Consider the following 19,533-nt stretch of genomic DNA (forward strand, 5'->3'; position numbering starts at 1 on the left):
GGACTGTGATTTAACTTGAACCAGGAAGGGGCCTGGGACAGAAGTTTCATAAACCAGTTTGACCCAAATCAGTTAAGTCTGATACTACATTCAACCAGGTTTATATTAAACCAGTTTCAGCCATTTTGTTGTTGGTTTATATGCACTGAATTGCTGTTCTGTTGCAGGTTTAAACCAGTTTCTGATGACTTAAACTGGTTTATGTGTAACTTCTGTCCCTAGCCATAGTCGGTGTCTACATGTGCACTAAATCTCAGTTAATAACTCTTCCATAAGATAATACTGACTCTGACGGTACTATCTTACACTGGCATTATTTAGTTTACTGTGGCCTAATACCATCACACGTGTAGATGGTGATGCTTTACTCTGCAGCTAATTAGTCTATTCCATGTGTGGATGCAGTCACAGTGTAGTAATCTCATTGGAGGTTAAAGGATAGAAACAGATGTCAGCTGGCATCCCATTTGTGCTGCCATAAACATTTTTTATAGCAGTACAAATAGTGAGAAAGTAGGTGTCCCTGTCATTTTCCATATCACATCAGTGGTGCAACAAAAGATAATGTTAAATAGTGCTGCCTTGTTGTCCTGGATGTCTTTATTTGCTCTGTGGTGGGAGACTGAAGGCAGCCTAAAGCTGCCTGCACTCTCCAGGCATCCTGGGCAGGAGGCTAGAGGGAACTGGTTCTGCAACTCCACAAATTCCTGTGCAGGATCAGGCCCTTCAAGCTGCCAGAACCCATGCCTGCCTTTTTCCTCTGGTAGAGATATGCCCTAGGGAATCTCAGGGTGCTTCTCTAAGTGGGAAAAGTCAGGTTCCCAGTATCTCCAGCAGTGTTTATCTGCAAATGGAGAAAGCCCATGTACATCTTGGAATGGAGGTATAGTACTTGGGGAATCCCTGGTCCCTGTGCCTGCATTCTGGGACCCACACAGCCTCATGCTTCCATGCTGGGACCTGCATCTGGGCCTGCACTGATGTATGCTTCATGTGGAGGTGTGGGGCTGTGCAGGTCCCAGCAAGGAGGCCCAGGGCAGTGAAGGACCCAGGGTATCCCCTGGCAAAGTAAGCATGTCATTCATTGTTCTCCATCAGGACCCAGCCCAATGTGGCATAATTGGGGGGCAGCGGATGACACACGTGTATTTTGGTCAGTAAAGTGCATCAGCTGTGGTGGGACATGTCCTCTGCCATAGCTTGATCCACTTCATTTGGCAATGTCTGCTTTTACCCTTACAGCACTGACCACTTGATCATTGTGCCCAAACCTTCTTGTTTCCTGAGTTAATATAAATTCCTGGAGAAAAACACATTTTGACTAATAATTCTCAGGCTTGATTTCACAGAGAGTCGTTCCTTGTTATATTTAAGTGTCTGCATAAAGGTATCTAAAATAAAAGGGAATTTGATGAAAACAACATTACCTTTCATACTTTATAAGGGACTCAGAATAAATGTAAGCAACAAGTTTCACTTGCACTGAATAAGTAAATTTAACCACCATTACACACTTAGCAATATAAGCTCCTTTCAAGATAGAACCTGTTCCACTGAGATGAAAAAATGTTGTCAGGCATCAGATTTATTCCCTAGGCATGGAATCCAGGCTTCACTGAAGTTTATTAACAAAGCTCCTGTTGAGTTCTAGTATGAAAGACAGTCTCATTGGTTTTAATGCTACCAGGAAGCTGCTACTGCTGACAGCCAGGAAATGGATCTTGTGGGTAATTGCAACTACTGTAATCAGTGCCATATTTTCTGTCTTTGGACCCTTAATTTCTTTAAGATGCTGGTGAAATGGCTTCATGCTTATTTTAGCACTGAAGTTCAAATGAAGCAGAACAGCGGACTGGAAGCAATCCCTGCTGTCAGATACTATTTGTGTACTTTGGACTTGCCTGCTCGTTTCCTTTGCTGTTGAAACCATGTATTTGCAGGGTGACAACATAGAAGTTTTATTATTATATTCTATCTGCTGTTGTTAAATGGAGTCCCTACTGTACTTATTTTTATGGCATAAAAAAGATGAAGGACTCCATTTATGTCTTATTTTTCAACTCCTGCAACATAATTTTCTTGGTGAGAGTAGACTTATGCATACTTGTTGGTGATGAAGCAAGCATTGAATGTGTTACGCTGGGATTTGTGTTAAAATAAGCACATTGTTTTTGCTTTGTTTTGTTTTATTATGCCTGAACCCAAATGTTCACATAATTAAAAAACAAAACAAAAGAAAACCTCTGCTGAAATGTTTCAAGATCTCATGACTAGACAGTTCACAATAAAAGTTTTGTGGCAGCACCCAGTTAGCATTGGTGTCATGCTAGACATTGTCCAAGTACCTGCAAGGTCACGACCCTTATTCCAAAGAGCTAAAGTCAAGATGGGCCCCAAATTTGTAAAGCTAAAAATAAACTGTGAAGTATTTCTGTTACTTTTCTAAAAATTCCAGTGGCAACTTCTCAAATATAAACAAACATTTCCCTGTGGTGTTTCAAATTCAGATTTTGCAGCATTGAGAACCGTGAAAGAAAGGTGTGTGGAGTGTTTAAGGATTTGAATTTAGTTATATACACCACACTTGCAAAAACCTAACTTTTTTTTCCTCGTTTATGTTGTGTTTAATAAATATCTAAAATAAATATCTAAAAAAAAGTTAATCCTCAAATACACTGAAGCCAGAACAAAGGTTAACTACATAGCCTTTTGGCTTATGCTTTGTGACATGAAATAAAAATCTATATTCAGAAAATTATTTCTCCCAGGTAATTCACTGCAATTTAAATTCCATATTTACATTGAAAGAACTGGGTATTCTGAAAAGGAAAGTAGAAAGAAAACACTTGCCTCAGTTTACATATTTGGCTCACTTGCAGATTGGTCTGGGTATTTATGGTAACCAAAATTGATTTCTTGCTTACTTAACATGGCTTGGTACATATGTGGGTCTGTGATGCATGTTAAGTTGAATGGTGTTTTGAAACGCAAGCATTTGACATACTTTAGTAGTATTGATTCCTCTTTGGGGAGAATTGCCTGACAGGGGAGGCAGAGCTCTGCCAAAGATTGAGTGGCTTGGTTCTGCTAGTCAGGTGGTCTGAGGATGGGCCTGGTTTGGGAGAAAATCGCACAAAAAATATTCTGATTTTTTTTTTTCTCATTTCCATTTTGGACATACGGGAGTAACAAAAGGTCACTTGCAAGTACCATATTTTAAACGTCTACTTTGAAAAGAGCTATTATCTGTAGTAAAAGCAGGTTGGTGACTGGCAAATGCATCTTGTAAGAATGGAGAATACTGGCTGACTCTTCCTTTTTGACTCGTGCTATTAGAGTATTGTAAAACTACATGAACACATTTTACTGCCAGATTGTTTATTCTTCAAAATAAACAAGACTGGTTATTTGGGAAGAGTGAATTTAGACACAGTCCGTCTGTGAAGACAGTCTGCATTTTTCTGATTGGATCACCATTGGCTCAAATATAGGAGTTAGATGTTTAAGTTTATGGAGAGCCAGTAGATAAATTAAAGGGTTCAAATGCTTGTCTGTTTCTGTTTTCATGTTGCTCCCTTATATTGGTAAGGACCTAGTCACTGTTGGACTTTTTCTTGTCATCCTTTTTTATCTTTCTAGCAACAGGAAAGTGGCAAAGACAAGGGGGAGGCATAAATTCTCAGTTTTTTGGACAGTGTCTTTCTTCACCCCTTCCTTGTTCAGCTTAGTCAAAATTACAATCTTTTGTATGATGTTTGACAGGTGGGTCTAGAGCAGATGTCCTTTTCAGTGGACAAAAATAATAACTCCCCTGAGATTTGAGTACAGTTTCACTATTGTGATGTCTCCCAGCACCTGGGTCTTGGATGGTGCACACCTCAGTTTCGGTGAACAGCATCCTAAACAACACTTTCTACTGCAAGCTCCTTATGATGTTTTACTATCTGTTTTAATGGAAATTTGAGTGTAGCTGCTAGCTAAAATGCATTCCATAGTAGTACTGCTTTAAAAGTCTGAATGTGTAGTGATGAAGTAACTTCAGTTTAACTCGAATCAAACCCTTGAAATAAGTATTACCCTATTTTATAGTTACAAAAGTGAAATAGAGGGGAATTACTTCCCAGGATCATGAAGCTGAACCTATAGCAGACTTGGTATTTGAACTCAGGAATCCTGATTCTCTCCTGGGTTCTTGTTCTCTGTTTCTCAGTGCTTTCCTTAGTCATTTTACATATGTGTGAACTTGTACTGTACCGGGCTTCTCTATTCTCTGACGCTTATTTAGTGAACCTCTTAAAGGCTATATTCTCTCATTTTACAAGGACTATCATAATTTATAACATATATATTCAAAGAGCCATGTATTTATTGCTATCAGTTATCCAATGTCCAAAGCATGCCAAGTGCAGAACAAATAACTTTCCTCCTTAAGGGAAGATGGGAAAGGCAAGGTGAGGTGAAGGTTATGAGTTCATAGTAACATGCTTGCAAACAGATAACGAATTTGCTCTTTGCTTAAGTTGCCTAATTGAAGAACAGACAAATAACTTCAAAGTTTCGATTGCTGTAGTGATGACTAACATAGCCAAAGGCATTCTTTTAGGAACTTGGCATATCTGAAGCTAGCCTCCAAGAGATGCTATTGTGCGATTGCTCATTATATTAGCACCTCCAGCTTGGTGTGTTTTCAGATTTGAAGAAGAAAAGGGGGAGAAATATATAAAAATATAAACACACTCTAAAGAACATGATGTGCCACGTGAGTAGCATTTTTCCTCAAATATTGTTCTCTCTGATTTGTTATAATAAAAGGCAAGGCAGGAAGTAAGTCTTCCATGCTGGGGAAGGAAATCTCAAAACCAAGATATTGTAGGCTTGTGACTGGTCCTGGGAGAGTTAACCACAGAAAGTATTAACCATTTGGTATTAACCATAAGATGTGCCTGAGACATTTTTAGGGCAGGCAACAACCACTGGAAGTGTTTCTCCCCAGGGCCAGGTACATTCCTGTGACTTGCCAGAACAGATGAGTGTGATCTTTTTCAGCAAGAATCTCAGCATTTTTTATTCTGACTCTGTAAACAGAAGGAAAAGAAAAATCAAGAAATGAATGCAAGTGAAATGAATATAAATGTAGCAAGGAATTTTTTGTAATAAACTGGTCTACAAAGGTCACCATACTATCTGTAAAGATGATTCTTCTTCAAAATTATGCAAAGAATTTGGATATATTTTAAACGTATATGATTGTATATGGTTTAAACCTGGTTCATATATTTACTATGCTGCAGGAACATATTTTTAGTGTCCCTCAGTCCTGATAACTTCCTGGCAGTCAACTGAAAAAGTTAGAAAAGGGCTTCCGTGTGATTCCAAAGTAGTATTTCCTGTGGTGTATGTGGGAAGCTGCTTTTCCTCCAGATGCTGGTAAAAATTGAAATGTTGAGAGACAAAGGCAGTTGTATTTAGCAGTTTGTTCTGGGATTTAATCAGGCTCAGTGTGGTGGCTTCCAGAGATCCAATGAGCAGTCTATTTTTGTAGGAATAGCTTGCAAGGTAAGTGAATTTCTTTCTAGAGTGCTTGCTAGGTAGCTTTGAGAAATTGCCATGTGGCTGATAGTACCTCTGCTACAATATACTTTTCCTCTTAACTGAGCTAATATGCTAATCTTCAGATGTTAATAACTGCATCTGAAAATGAAAAGTTAAACCCTGCTGCTTCATGTAGTTTGCCTGGAAATTTACATTTTTAATAGTTTTCATCTTGTGAAGTGTAACTTTCTTTGTCTGAAAGTGGAACTGACACTGTTGTTGAAAGGCCTTATTTCCCATCTGCATCTGTATTTTCCAAGAGAAATGATCGCAGTAATCCTGCCTGTTCCACTAGTTAGGGACCTGAGACTTTAAAAGAAAATGACCAGATTTTAAAAATTTGAGCAAAGGTTTGAAACTTTATTCCACTTTTTAGAGTTTCAAACTAGAGAGCGCTTTAAATTGCATGACATGTAAACATATAACTTTCACTGGTTTGTTAGTACTTACAAGTGATATTTGGCACACGAGGTTTGTATCTTTATTTATTCACAAATCCATTAATTCCCTCAAAATCAGCCAGTGGTCTGATTCCATTTCTCAGCTAAAATTTGGGAGCACAGTGCTTTATTGTAGCTTCCTATTATTAAGACCCTTCCATAATGTATCACGGTATTTACTAGTATTTTATTAAGAATAAATCAATGAAACTAAACATATATTTATTAAAATGCATTCTCTGCTTTACCCCTTGAAATTTCTGCCATATTTCATTCGGGCAGTCCATGAGCATTCCAGTCATGAATGCATATTAACTACATTAAAATATTTGACCATGTTTTGTTTTGGCTTTTCTGTTTAACGGCATCTCTCAGGCATGCCTAGCATAGCTGGCTGACTGACAACCACAGATTTGTAACTTCCAGTCAGGACTGATGGGTGCTTTTTCAAACTTGCCTTGTGTAGAAGAAAGCTTTTTCTCAAACCCAGATACATTTGGTAACAGGAAGGACAGGCATGCACACAAATGATAGTAAACCATATTACTTTGCTTATATTTCTCTTTTTTAAAGCATTCTTAGTAGCCCTTACTGAATAAACTGATAAAAGGCAGATGAATTCTAGAGCAGGGGAGGAGTGTTTCCAAGTTTTAGCTTTGATTTTAGTACAGTTCTCTGCAGTGAGCTGTATCCGTTTGTTTTCTAGCCAAGATAGCTATATACAAGTCAGCAATTCAGGTTGTTTAGTGCAAACCCCATGTAGGTTCCTGGAAAGATCTTCCCTGTGGTGTAACCTGCTAAGACTGCACTGTAGCATAACTCAGTTGACAGGTAAAGAAGATACAGCTTGAAACCTGGAAGCTTTACTTGAAACTACACAAGTGACTTGTGTCTTGTGCTTATAGTGGCCATTATCAGCATCCTTTGCCCCATGTTGCTGCTTTGAACTGATGCTGTAGTAAAATTACCCATTTTTTACTGTGCCTTTTGTGAAGTTAGTTGTTTCTCATGCTTGCCAGTGATCATTCCCAATTGTAAAATATATAGACTTCATATGAATGACGGCGCATGGGTGCATATGTGTGTTCTATATATGGTATAGACTTTTGGGTAGGAAAGGCCCAAAAGAAGGTATTTCTGTCAACTGAAAGATAAGTAACTTATTACTACCCCTATTATTGCTGTTGTACCGCCAACATTAAAATGGGGCACTGGGGGAAAGGCATGTTTTCTGAAGATATTTTCAAAAATGTTGTAAAAGGGAAAACTTTTTAAATTTTTTTTTAAGTGACAGTTAACATGTAACTTTGATTTGGAGTTAGGTGTCTTTTAATTAAATGTTTAGCTGTACTAAGGGGTCATATCCTTTGGACTGTGGGACAAAAGAAAGCTTTTTGTAGTTCAAGGACACAGAAAACAGGCTAGGAGCTAGATCAATCACAAGTTTGCAAGGGCATTTCAAGAGGATTAATATTTCATATTTGGAGTCTGGTTGCATCACTGTGACTTTTTTCATGTACTGAAAAATAATCTATTACTGTACATGCTGATGTTATATGATCAGGTCACTGAACCAGTCTGAGTTTCCATGTTCTCTGAATTCTGCAATGTTAGGAACCAGTGTCAAGAGAAAAATCAGAATGAATTTATAATCATGTTCCAAGGAAGCTGGGCCCTTTAAAGAGTGAGAAAACTATTTTGTCTGTGTAACCAGAGATTTGCAGTACAGGTTTCCCTCATTTATGTGGGTTCTGTATGTGTGAATTTGCTCTTATGCGATGACCCTTTTTATACCAAAAATACGTTATATGCAAGGTAAATTCACTCTTATGTGATTCGTGTGGTGGAAACCCACAGTCAGATGCTTTGTGCGCTGCATTATGAGAGTGACGTGCATCAAAATATACTCTCCTGTGTAAATCTGTGCTCCTCACTCATCTGCAACATGTTTCTGTAGTTGCCATCCCCGTTATGATAGTGCCCTGTGCTTGTACGTACTGTCTGCTGTTGGTGAGTACCAAAATTGTCTTGTAAAAGTTGTAAAAATGGGCCTAGGAGTCGATACAGTCGAGGTCTTGGAGCATATCCCTATTTGTTACATTGTAATGTGGGTTCCCTTTATGCGAATTCAAGTTGTGCCATTTTCTAGGAACGCACATACAGCATAAAGCGAGGGAAACCTGTATGTAAAGGATACAGGAGTAAATTAAGATTAGGAGGGACAGGGAATACGTACATTTTGGTTTTTTCCTCTTTCAGTTTCCTTGAGGCATATACATGTAGAGAAAATGAGTGTGTGTAAAAAATGCTCTTGCTATCCAAACCAATGGTATTCCATTTTAAAATGTTGATTCTAATTTCTAAATAACCAGAAGGAGTCAACTCAGTTTTGGGATTGGAAAACTGCATGATGCTTGCTTTCTTGTTCCTAATGATTATGGTGTCCAGCAATGATTACTGTAAAATTTGTAATGCATAAGCCAGAAAAAGCATCCTTTTCCAGGCTTGCATTTCCAGTAAACTCAGTGGTCAAAATTGGTATGCTTATGTGGTATCTTGAATCAGGGCCTCATCGCTTCTCGGCCTCTTGAAGGCTCAGATCAAGTGAGCACCTCCCTCCCTACCAGCAGGGAGGTGCAAACGTCCCCCGCGTGGGAGACCTGTGCAGCATCGCGGTGGTCACCCATGCCTTCCGCCTCCTGACCTGCCTGGATGCAACGGTAAGTACCATCACCACCAGCGCCTTCAAGGAAGACCGCCCGCAAGAGGATTGTGAGGCAGCCGACCAGACATGACTTGGCCACCTTCCTCAGCAGCTCGCTGGAGGGTGAGTTCAGCTGAGATGGCAGGGACTTTGCCTCTCTGTGGAGCCAAGCCCACAATACCACGCACCACCTCAGGAAACACATCGGCTGCTCCTGGACCTGGACTGAGGAGCGCTGGGAGTGTCCCTGTAACCAGCCCCACACGCCGACCGTGACACCCCACACAAGGACCTTCCTGGAGAGGTTCCTGAAGGACACCGTCCAAAATAAGTACGCCAGCGACCTGAGGGCCAAACCCGACCAGGGCAAGGTCTTTGACGTCACCTTGAAGTGGGATTCCAGCAACCACTTCATGCCCAGCGGGAGCTTCACGCACTTCATGGACTGGCGCTTCCTCCACTGTGCCCACCTCAACTGCCTGCCTCTGAACAGGGCTGTCTGCTTTGGCCACTGGGACAAGAGATGCCGACGGTGCAGGTATGCGGCAGAGACCCTCCCCCACATGTTGTGCAGCTGCAAGCTGCACACCAGAGCCTGGCAGCTCTGCCACAGCGCTGTCCAGGACCGCCTGGTGAGGGCCATCCCGGCCGTAGTGGGGGAGATCTCTGTGAACCGCACTGTCCCGGGCTGCAAGAGCTAGATGTGAACCGACATTGTCATCACCAGTGAAGAGGCCGAGGCCAAGAAGGTTGTGATCGTGAACGTCACCATCCCCTTCGAAACCGGCCCCAAGCCTTCACCAACGCCAGGGTTTGCAAGTGGGAGAAGTACACCCTGCTGGCCAACATCCTGAGGGGCCACGGCTACAACATGACGGTTGACACGCTCATTGTGGGAATGCTTAGAGCCTGGGACCCCAGCAATGAGAGCATCCTGCATGCCTGTCACGTCTCCGGCCGCTATGCCAAGCTGATGTGATGCCTCACGGTGTCCGACACCATCAGTTGGTTCTGCGACATCTACATGGAACGCATTACAGGCCACCGCTAGTACTCCGATCCCACCAGATGAACCGCCACGAGACCAGACCCAGAGGGAACCGCCTGACCCCCCGCACCACATGGACCTTCACTTTCGAGAGGATTCTTCAACAACGGATGACCCCGCTCCACCTGAAGAGGAACCCCTCTATGAGACTCTATATGGACTGAGACACTTCCTTCGAACCACTTCCTCCGTCATTGCAAACCATTGTAACGGGTTTGTGTGTATCTATCTCCTTTCTCTCTCAGCGTTGCGAACCCCCTCCCCCCACCCCCAGGCTTATTTGGCTAACATTGTATCTCCTGTAACCTAGTTGCATCCCCCTCCTCACCCCCATCCCTCTATTGTTAGTCACTTGCTCAGGCCATCTGTATTTCCCTGTCAGCTTTGTCATCTTTTTTGGATTCACAATCCTAAACATTTACCATTCTCTAGTAGGATTGCATCTTCATCGATGTCCTTGCTGAGTTTTGGGAAAGGCACCTCTGAAATTTTGTTGATTTTTGTATTGGAAAATATTCTAAGGCAGTAAGGGTAATAGGAATGGGACAGTTTAGGGTTGTGTTTTGATTAATGTATTGTTTAGTACTCTGACAGACTACTTCTTGGAGATGAATGTTGTTGCCTGTGTAGCCTTGACTGCTGATCCATTTCTGGAAGTCTTTGGGGTAATGTGGGTAGCTGGCAAAGAAGTTTCCCAAATCTCTTACACTCTTGTGTTTCCTTATATTCTACTTCCTTTCTGTGTGCAAGTGTTTCTGTAAAGCATGCCAAGTAGACTGAAGATGAAAAATTTAAAAATTAGCCTTTTGGGCAATTATATTAATATCTTCAAATTTTGACTAAAACCTTTTAGTCACTTCGACTAATTTCAGTTTGACCAGTACTTATACAAACCAAACATTTTAGACAAGTCCTGTCATTAAAGGCTATGGTGCATACAAAGTGTTTTCATCTCCTGTTGCTAAGGAGTGATGCTACTTTTTTTCTGTAACTTTTAAATTTTGATTTAACTTTTCACTTCCTAGAAGCATTTTAGAGCTTTAATCTCTTTGTGTATATGCTTGTCAAAAGTGGATGTGCAGATTGAAAGAGCAGCAGAATAAGAATGATTCATAGAAGAAAATTTAAGACTTAATGTGAAAATTTTAATTTAATCACGAACAGTTTGCAAACAGAAGCCCAGGCATCATTAGCTGAATAAATTATTTGGTTCAAATAACCTATTCAGCTATTGTATAGTTTTTTGTTATACAGCAAACTTGACTGTTTGTCTTTAATCATGTCATTTGTATGATGACCCAAATAAGAACATGCTGGATTTGTTAATTCAGTCTTGAAGGCCAGGTATGGACATTACTGCACTTTTACTGATATAAGTGATCAGAAATTGGTCTAAACCCATAACAGAACAGAAGTTCAACATACGTAGACTGGTTTAAAAATGGTGGAACCTGGTGTAGGATAGGTAGCCTGTGTGCCCCCCCCCCCGGGGCAAATGTGTGTTAAGTTCTGTACCGATCTAAACTACATTGCTTACAAAAAACTGCAACTTAGACCAATTCTGCCTTGGTTTATTACCTAGCCTAGATGGCTAGACCTAGTGTTTTGAGTCGCATGTGAGATTTGGGAGAGATCTTCATGGTCTAGTAGGTGGCAGGTCCATCAGGGAAGCAAAACAGGAACTCTGCCATCTTTGTCTCAGCAAGAGGCTGGTATTTGCATATCTTCCAAATTACCGTTTTCCTTGATTGGTTAATTGTTACAGGTAATGATTTTGAGGCAGAGGCTGCTGGAAAAGTACAGCAAAAGGTATCCATCACTGTCTTTCAAGCGTTATCTTGTGGCAGAGACATGGAATTTGATTTGCTAATGTCAAGTAATCCAGTTGCATTGATGCCTGGCTGCAAGAACTGTATAAAGTAGGGCCGGGCTGCAGCTCCCAGCAGCCCCTGCTTGTGTTGCTACAGCCAGTTTCCATAGAGACTCCAGAAGGGGCAGGGCTAGGACAACTCAGGGCTGGAGCAGCCCCCTGTCCAGTCACATACCCCGCCAGCACTGCTTGGGCTGGTCTCCATGGAAACCCGAGCCCTGTGCAGTCATGGCCCCAACCCCTCCTGGGGTCTCCATGGAAATTGGCCGCAGCAACACAGGCAGGGACTGCTGGGAAATGGAGTCCACTATGGGCTGAATCTAGCTCATGGGCTGGACTTTGCCTGCCCCTGGTATAAAGGAACATAAGAAATACCTTGAAAGAAAAGCTAATTGAGAACAACAGTGTCTAAAATTAACTCAGCAAAATGAAACATCCCTTTTGACAATTTATGGAAGTAAAAATGTCCAAGTCTGTTAGGGACAAGACACATTAGCAATCTCAGCAACATGTTACCTATTTTCAGTTGCTGCTTTTGCCAAGCTTATTTTTCTAGACCATTTTATTTGTTTTTCTGGATTGATTTATCTACTTACAGCAAACTTCATGAATAAGTTAGAAGTGTTGAACAGGTGAAAATAAGAAGTATTTGTTCAATTTGTTGCCCTGGTTGGGCACTGGACTTTTGTGCTGGCTGATTAGGTGTGTAGAAACAACTTTAAGCAATCAGGCTAATGGTATCATGGCTAATGATACTCTTGGTCTCCAAGTATATGGGAACCAGCTGTTCATTTTGATCTGGAACTCTTGCAATCTCCAGCCAAGACAGTGAATGTGGTTAGTACTTTTTAAAGATAGAGTTCAATTGTAAGGAAAAATATTTTTTTAGTAAATACGAAACAGAAGATAGTCCCAGGAGCTCTGGCTGCTATAAGATTAACCTTGTAATAGAAGTGTAGCATTTGGTAAATGTGTGTTCCGAATGCTAAAAGATATCAGAAATGTAAATCAAAAAGCAACTATAAGGACACCCTGTAATAACATTATACTGTTAATCTTTTGCCTGTGCTCTGAAATGTGTAAATCCTACAGGCTGCTTGGCTTTAGTTGTGTTTCTACTCCCTAGTTTCTCTGTACAGGGAGGTATTGCTGAGAAACGTAACTTACAGGCACAGTGGACGGAAAGCGCAATAATGCCCAAAGACGCATGTGTCAAACTGCATTGATATCAGTGGAAGTTCATATATGGCACTATGGCAATATATGGTTCATAATTTTCCTCTGCGTATGACTCTTTGCAAAATGGGTGTCAACTTTACTCAAGTCTTTTATAAACTAACATTATATAACGCATACGCAGATGACGCAGGATGCAACTCAAAATAGCTATGTAAAGGGAACAATGCACCTGTTTTCTGTTGCTTCAGATTTGCTGAATGGTTTCATACTTCACTAATGTTATTGAAAGCTAAGAGAAATCTTTAGTGCAGCAGTTTGCTTTTGCTTAGTCTAAGCAGTTTTTATGTTCTCTGGCAGAAATGTAAAAATCATACAATGACATTTTGATGTTAGCTCTCACTTACTGAGCTTGGGGAGTAGGTTTATTGGAGGCCTTCAGCTAAAATGTTGAATTGATTCTTGTCTCCTAGAAAACAAAATTTACTTGGAACATAACCATGTTATACATGACTTTGGTCAGTGACAATTTAAACAACTAAAATAAAGTTTAGGCAAAAGATAACCTGGAGCAGTGAATTTCTTAGTAAGAGATTCCAGAAATTAATTTGCTGTTTAGATGCTATCTCTATTCACGGCAACAAAAAAGTAGTTCTAGTTATATTTGGTATAGAGGCAAAACTGTCAGAAAATATTATGGGAAGGCCAAGAGATTTCTATAGCCAGTAATAGCTGCTGGCTTTTACTACTACAATTGAATAGCATTTCTGCATCACTCACAAGAGTTAAGGAATCCTTATCCAGGATCATACCAAGAACATTCATCAAAGGATTGTGTAGTTACTATATACTGTATACTACCATATATCTTGCAACAAAAATGCATGACTTAAAGTTCCCTCTAGTAGCTACATTTCAATGATTTTCTTTTGCAGCCTTCTTGAAAAATAACATTTCAGCTATTTACAGATGTTTTCATGGGCCAATGTCACGGAGTACGTGCTGCAACCTTGACATAGAGGGCTTAGCAAGTGATTTCTCTAAACATGCTTTCCTGATGTATTTTGTGTGGAGATGCCTTTTGTAATCTCTTAAGTGCTTTTAAAATTCTATTGCTTTTAATAATGTTATTTAAAATACCTTTATACTGTTTTTTCCATTGAAGACTACCATTTGCATATCTATCCACATAAATTCCACCATCAGTGGCAGGGACTGGCAATATTTTGCAGTAGGAGGCCACTGTAATGGAGTTTAGCTGTAAGTTTCAGCTGGTTTCAACAACCTGACCCACATAGTTGCCCTCGTGGTGTGCTGTTGCCCAGCTGCTGCACTAGGAAAGTCCCATGTCTCTGAAATGCCACTAAAGCCCCCCAGTTCAGTTGTCCTAATCTCATCCTTAGACCACAGGTTGCTGACCCCAGTCTAATGCTTGCAATTTTAGGCAGCAACCATTGGGACTGTTTATGAAGGGTAGAGTTTGCAAATCCTTTTTGTTAGCAGAATACCCAAGATATCTATTTAAAAGTGGATAAAAAAAGTGTGTAGGGATGTTACTGGTTTGGAAGAGTCACTCTACAAAATGGTCTTCTGTGTTTAAACTGATTTATGCTAGTGCTGTGGCTGCCAGAGGTACTGCTATGATACCAGGAGGTATTTTGGCTTTAAGAGACTTTAGATTCTCGAAAACAGGCTGATCCTTGTCTTCAGTCATCTTCTGGTCATTGACTTCTGCTGAGGAAACTTCTCTACATTTGGTCTCCCAAGGCTACTTGACCATGCTAGTCAGTGATAGGATTCTTAGGCTGACAAAAGATTTCTGACAAATCCTGCATCTGACAGCCCCATGCAAAAGAGCAGCTTGCAGATAAGCAACTTCCCCACAAAGGATCTCTCCCCCCGCCCACCTCCAACCCACTCTGGCTTTGATTCTTTAGCTGTAACAGCTGCCTGTGAAAAATTAAAGGAGCTCGATCCCGTAAGAGAGTGCCCAGGGTTCAAGACATTAAAAGGATAGACCTTTTTGGGAGGAAAGCATTTGGTTTTAGGGTTTTTTTGGAGGGTGGGTGAGGGAGATTTGACAGACCTACAGTAAGGGAATCAGTTATCAGGCTCTGCTGGCTATGTATGGTTATTTCTATCAAGACAAGATCTCATAGCTGGGCCCTCTGAGGATGTAAAGAAAAAGCTGAAGGCAGGTGCCTCACTCAGGTGGCCATTCGGTGGCAAAGACTACATCATAGACCCTTTTAACACTGGACTGAGAACCGTGACTACCATAACTATGTACTGAAAATCATGACCGCTTGCATCAGGAATTCTAAAAGAAGAGAGTAGACCTTGATTTAGAAATTTTCTTTAAGGACCATGACCTTTCCAACTCAGAGATAGCTGTGGTACTGCAGGCCAGGGGGAGCATCCCTTTGATCTGTTATCTGTATTTCATACCAGGAGAGGAATTCTTCAAGATCCTTTTGTCCATTTGGAGCATATGACTTCTCCTCATGTTATGGAGTTCTTTTCCTGGATACCTGTATTTGTGGAGGACCTAAGTAGCAGTCTACCATATATGGCTTTGAGAGTGGTGCATGCAAGGCATGCAGGGCCCCAGCCGGTGCTGCTGGCTCCAATGTGTGGGGTGCATGCACTTTAGATCTGTGGGCCAAAGTCTTCTCAAAGGACTTCTGTTACCGTAAGATAAGTAGGGCCTGGTTTAATTTTTGATTTTTCATTAAAATCATGAAATTAAATGGTTTTCACGAAAAATGTGATTTGCACTGAAATACCACAATACAACCACTTGCTAGGGAGTTCCCCAGCAAGTGGCCATATAATGGCATTTTGTTGCAACAAGATGGCTGCTGCAGGCTGGGGAAAGCATTCCTGAGCTGGCAGCAAAATCCTAGCAGCCCAGGGGAGGGAGAGGAGGAATCATAAAAGGGACAGGGGGAGGAGAGAGCTTGGGCATGGGAAGGGGGAGGGACCTGCTTCTCCAGGTGGAAAAACTGAGGGGGCCAGGAGACCTCTGGGACTGCCTGGGCAAATGGCCCTGGCACCAGGCAGGGGAGGGACTGTTTGCTCCCCTGAGCAGGAAAACAGGGGTGTCAGGGGTTGGAGGCAGGGGGGAGAACACATGTGCGAAGGAACAAACAGCCCCTCCCCTACCTGGTGCCAGGGCCACCTGCCAAGGCAGCCCCAAAGTTCCCCCAACCTCCCACACCCCAGTTTTCCTACCCAGAGGCTAGGGGGGCATGGGCTTTTCAGCAGTGACCCAGAAGCCTTACGAACAAGGCCTCTGCTGCTGCCATTAAACCTTGCCCCAACTCTGCCCCCTCATCATGGGGGAGGGCACCACAATCTAGGCCTGAAAATGGCATCCCCTGCCACGATCGGACCATGATATTAGCAAGATGGGCCCATGATTTAAACCAGGCCCTAAAGATAAGTATCCTTCTTTTCTAAATAAGGCACCATTGATAGAAACTGGGAAACAATGGAGGGAAGCAATTCTTGAGGTTGTTACTGACTCACTCCTCATGGGCTTCCCATGAAGGAAATACATCTTTATGAGGCTTTTATCAAGTCAAACAGCTCTGTTTTTGTTGATATAAAAAGTAAAGTAGTTGATTTTAGCTAGCTGGTCAGTTGATTGCCACTGGAAAAGTGCACAGGTTTTCTTGCATTTTGATCAGTACAGGTTGTGCAGGGTTCCTGAAATTTGTACTTATGTTCTTCACAGTTAGTAATACCCATTAATCACCTTGATAAAGCTACTGGTATTATATTGAGTAGCAAAAGTTGGTATTATGGGTCATGACTCTTGATTGAGTGGAATGTATTTTGGTCCTTTTATTTTGTAACAGGGATATCAAAGATACAGGGCTCCCATCATCCGGTGCTGCCTCTTGGTCTCAAAGTTGTCCCACACACTACATGTGGCACATACATCCTGAACCATCCAGGGTACCCATTGCATTTGGCACAGTCCTGGACTATGGGCACCAAATGCACTAGATCTGACATGGGGGGTTTCGGTGTGGGGGGCAGGACATTTGGCTCAGTCTGAACAGTTTATACTTGAAATGGCTGGAGCACTTATGGAAGTGATCAACTAATATTAGCCCCAGTATTCTTCGACATAGGTAAACGGCCATAGTGACTGGGAAATTTAAGAGCTATCAAATATTTAATGTGGCTTTGCTGGTCCAACTCAAAACTTTCCTTTTTAATTTCAAACCACTGTTTGAGGAACAAGCAAGAAGAAATTCCAGAGCAAGCACATTGACTTTTGTATTGTAATTAAGGGCTGCATACAAACATCAGATGGAAGTTTAGTTGCCTCAATAGGAAAACCTACTGGGGGAGCCCTGTACAAATATTGGAGGGGCTGAGCAGGTACTGCATAGATAGCATGTGTTGCCAGTGCTGAGAGCACTGAGCTGACTGGCTGCCTCAGGGGACCATGCTCCCTGCTAGTGAACTCTTCACAATCCCCCCTCCCTCCTTGAAGTGAGGCTTTGAAAGAGGAGACCCAGAGCATGTCTCCTCCCTTGTTCATTGCAAGCATGTCAATTTGTATTTTAGCAATCTGCAGTGGATCTCTGCCCCTCTGTCTCAGGGTGGGTCTTGGGGGCCTTCGTCTGGGGGTCTGGGTCTTGGGTTTCTGCAGTTCTCCCAGCAGGGGTGTAATGCTTGCACACACCCAAAATCTATTTGCCGCCTTTGAAAAAAGACGATAGAATATTGGTTTATAAAAATAATCAGTTAAGAGCATCAAAGGTAATCTAGTTCACTTGTGTGCATCTTGCCCATGCTGCTGCAGGATGGTCACCTTATATAAACCATCTTAATAGAAGCTAGACACCAGACTCTAGCATTCCACTGCTGACAGCTAAGAAGAACATCGCTGGCATTTAGGGAGCTTCTCTAATAATTCCTGCAGAATGTATTTCTTATTTAAAACAGATTGTATCTAGCTCTTACAGTTGGACGGTAGGCCTGTGCGAATAGGGAGGTATCTGATTCAGATGCAGATTCGGAGGACAGTGATTCTGTTCAGTGATTCAAATCACTGTCCTCATTCAATTCTGCTGAATCAGAATTGGAGATTTGGATCAGCTGGGGAGAGGCAGGCACAGCTGGGCGGCTGCAGGTTCTCCGGTGGCTCTTCCAGCTGTGCCTGCCTCTCCCTGGCTGGGGGGAGCTGCGGGAGAAGCCCTCACAGCTGCCCTGCCCTGCAGGAGAAGCCCTCACAGAGGCCCTGGCCCCAGCCTCCCAGCACTGAAAAAAATAAAAAATTTAAAAACCCTGCACTCTGGCTGCAGCAGCTGAGATCAGGGCATCGAGGGCTGGGGGGGGAGGGGGTCATCTGGAGCCCATCACCACTCAGCCCATGGCCCCAGCTTCCAGACAGTGTGCTGTGTCCTGCTGAGCCACATTGCACCTGCACCATGGGGCAGCTGCCACATGGGTGCCAGGCAGGGGTGATCCCCACTGCCCTGCACTGCACCGGGGGGCTCTGCCACAAGCCCTCAGAGGCCCTGATCCACGCTGCTGCAGCTGGTAAGTGCAGGCCTTTGTTTTTTGTTTTTTTTTCTTTCAGTGCTGGGAGCCTGGGGCCAGGCAGGGCAGGGCAACCATGGGGGCTTCTTCCACAGCTCCCCCCACCTGGGGAGAGGCAAGCACAGCTGGAGGAGCTGCGGGAGAACCTGCAGCCACCTGGATGTTCCTGCCTCTCCCCAGCCAATCTAAATCTCCGAATCTCTCCAAATCTTTTCCAAATTGATTTGGAGGCTTCAGATTCGATTCAGACCTTTTAATGGATCTCCCATTTTGATTTGGATTCAGAAATTCAGCCCCCAAATTGAGCCGGATCTCCTCCAGATTGAATCGGTGACCGAAGCTTCGCACAGCCCTATTGGACGTAACTTACCATGTGTAAGCCTCTGCCACTTTTTCTGTGAACCTACAGAGACATGCCCTGAAACAACTGAGATGCAAAATTCCCTAGTACTCAAATCCTTGTTTAGGCACACAGAAAATGGATACTGCCCATTTGTCCATTCTGTAATCACTACTCCAACCTTATAATAGCCTCCATCCCAGTGGCAGTCATACAATGTGAAGGTGATGCAGTGCATCACAGTCCTCCAGATGTCAATGGGTCCTGTGCGTTCTTCATGTCTCAAACTATTTTGAACACAGTTGATCCACAGTGGTCTTCACTGTTGTGCAGAAGGGGGATGGCTTGTCCGGACCCCAGCTGACTTCCAGCCCCTGGGGCAGGGGGCTGGACTTGATGATCTTTGAGGTTCCTTCTAGCCCTAATGTCTATGAAATCTATGAATGGTACATTAAGCCACCTTCCTTAGTTGTGTGTTAACTCCTGCTTGTATCTTGGTTCTGTACCTCAAAACTACTCTGTATCTGTAAATTTATTGAGCTTCCAGTCATCCCCTTTACATCTGCTCTAAACCTTGTACTTGATTTGGGCAGTGGGGCAAGTCAGTTTACCTTCTGGATGTACAAAATGGTTTTCCTGAGGTTGATTAAGGCTCATGTTAGAAACTGAGTTTTTGAGTGTCCATCCTTCAGGCAGGTTATTTGTGCTTTTAATAAAAATACTTTAGGTTTGGACAGTATTATATTTTTTTTGCTTTGAGAATTTTTTAAAAAAATAGGCTTCTGTCAGAATGTAGAATGG

The 19,533-nt window shown here is 42.4% G+C and overlaps 1 protein-coding gene across 2 annotated transcripts in view; it reads left to right on the forward strand.

Moving 5' to 3' along the window:
- DTNBP1 (dystrobrevin binding protein 1) overlaps positions 1-19,533 on the forward strand; it is a 110,241-nt gene that overhangs the window by 85,036 nt on the left and 5,672 nt on the right. The window lies entirely within an intron of this gene.

Source organism: Crocodylus porosus, unplaced genomic scaffold, assembly GCF_001723895.1.
Source record: "Crocodylus porosus isolate Cpor-Errol unplaced genomic scaffold, CroPor_comp1, whole genome shotgun sequence".
NCBI classification, from domain to species: Eukaryota; Metazoa; Chordata; order Crocodylia; family Crocodylidae; genus Crocodylus; species Crocodylus porosus.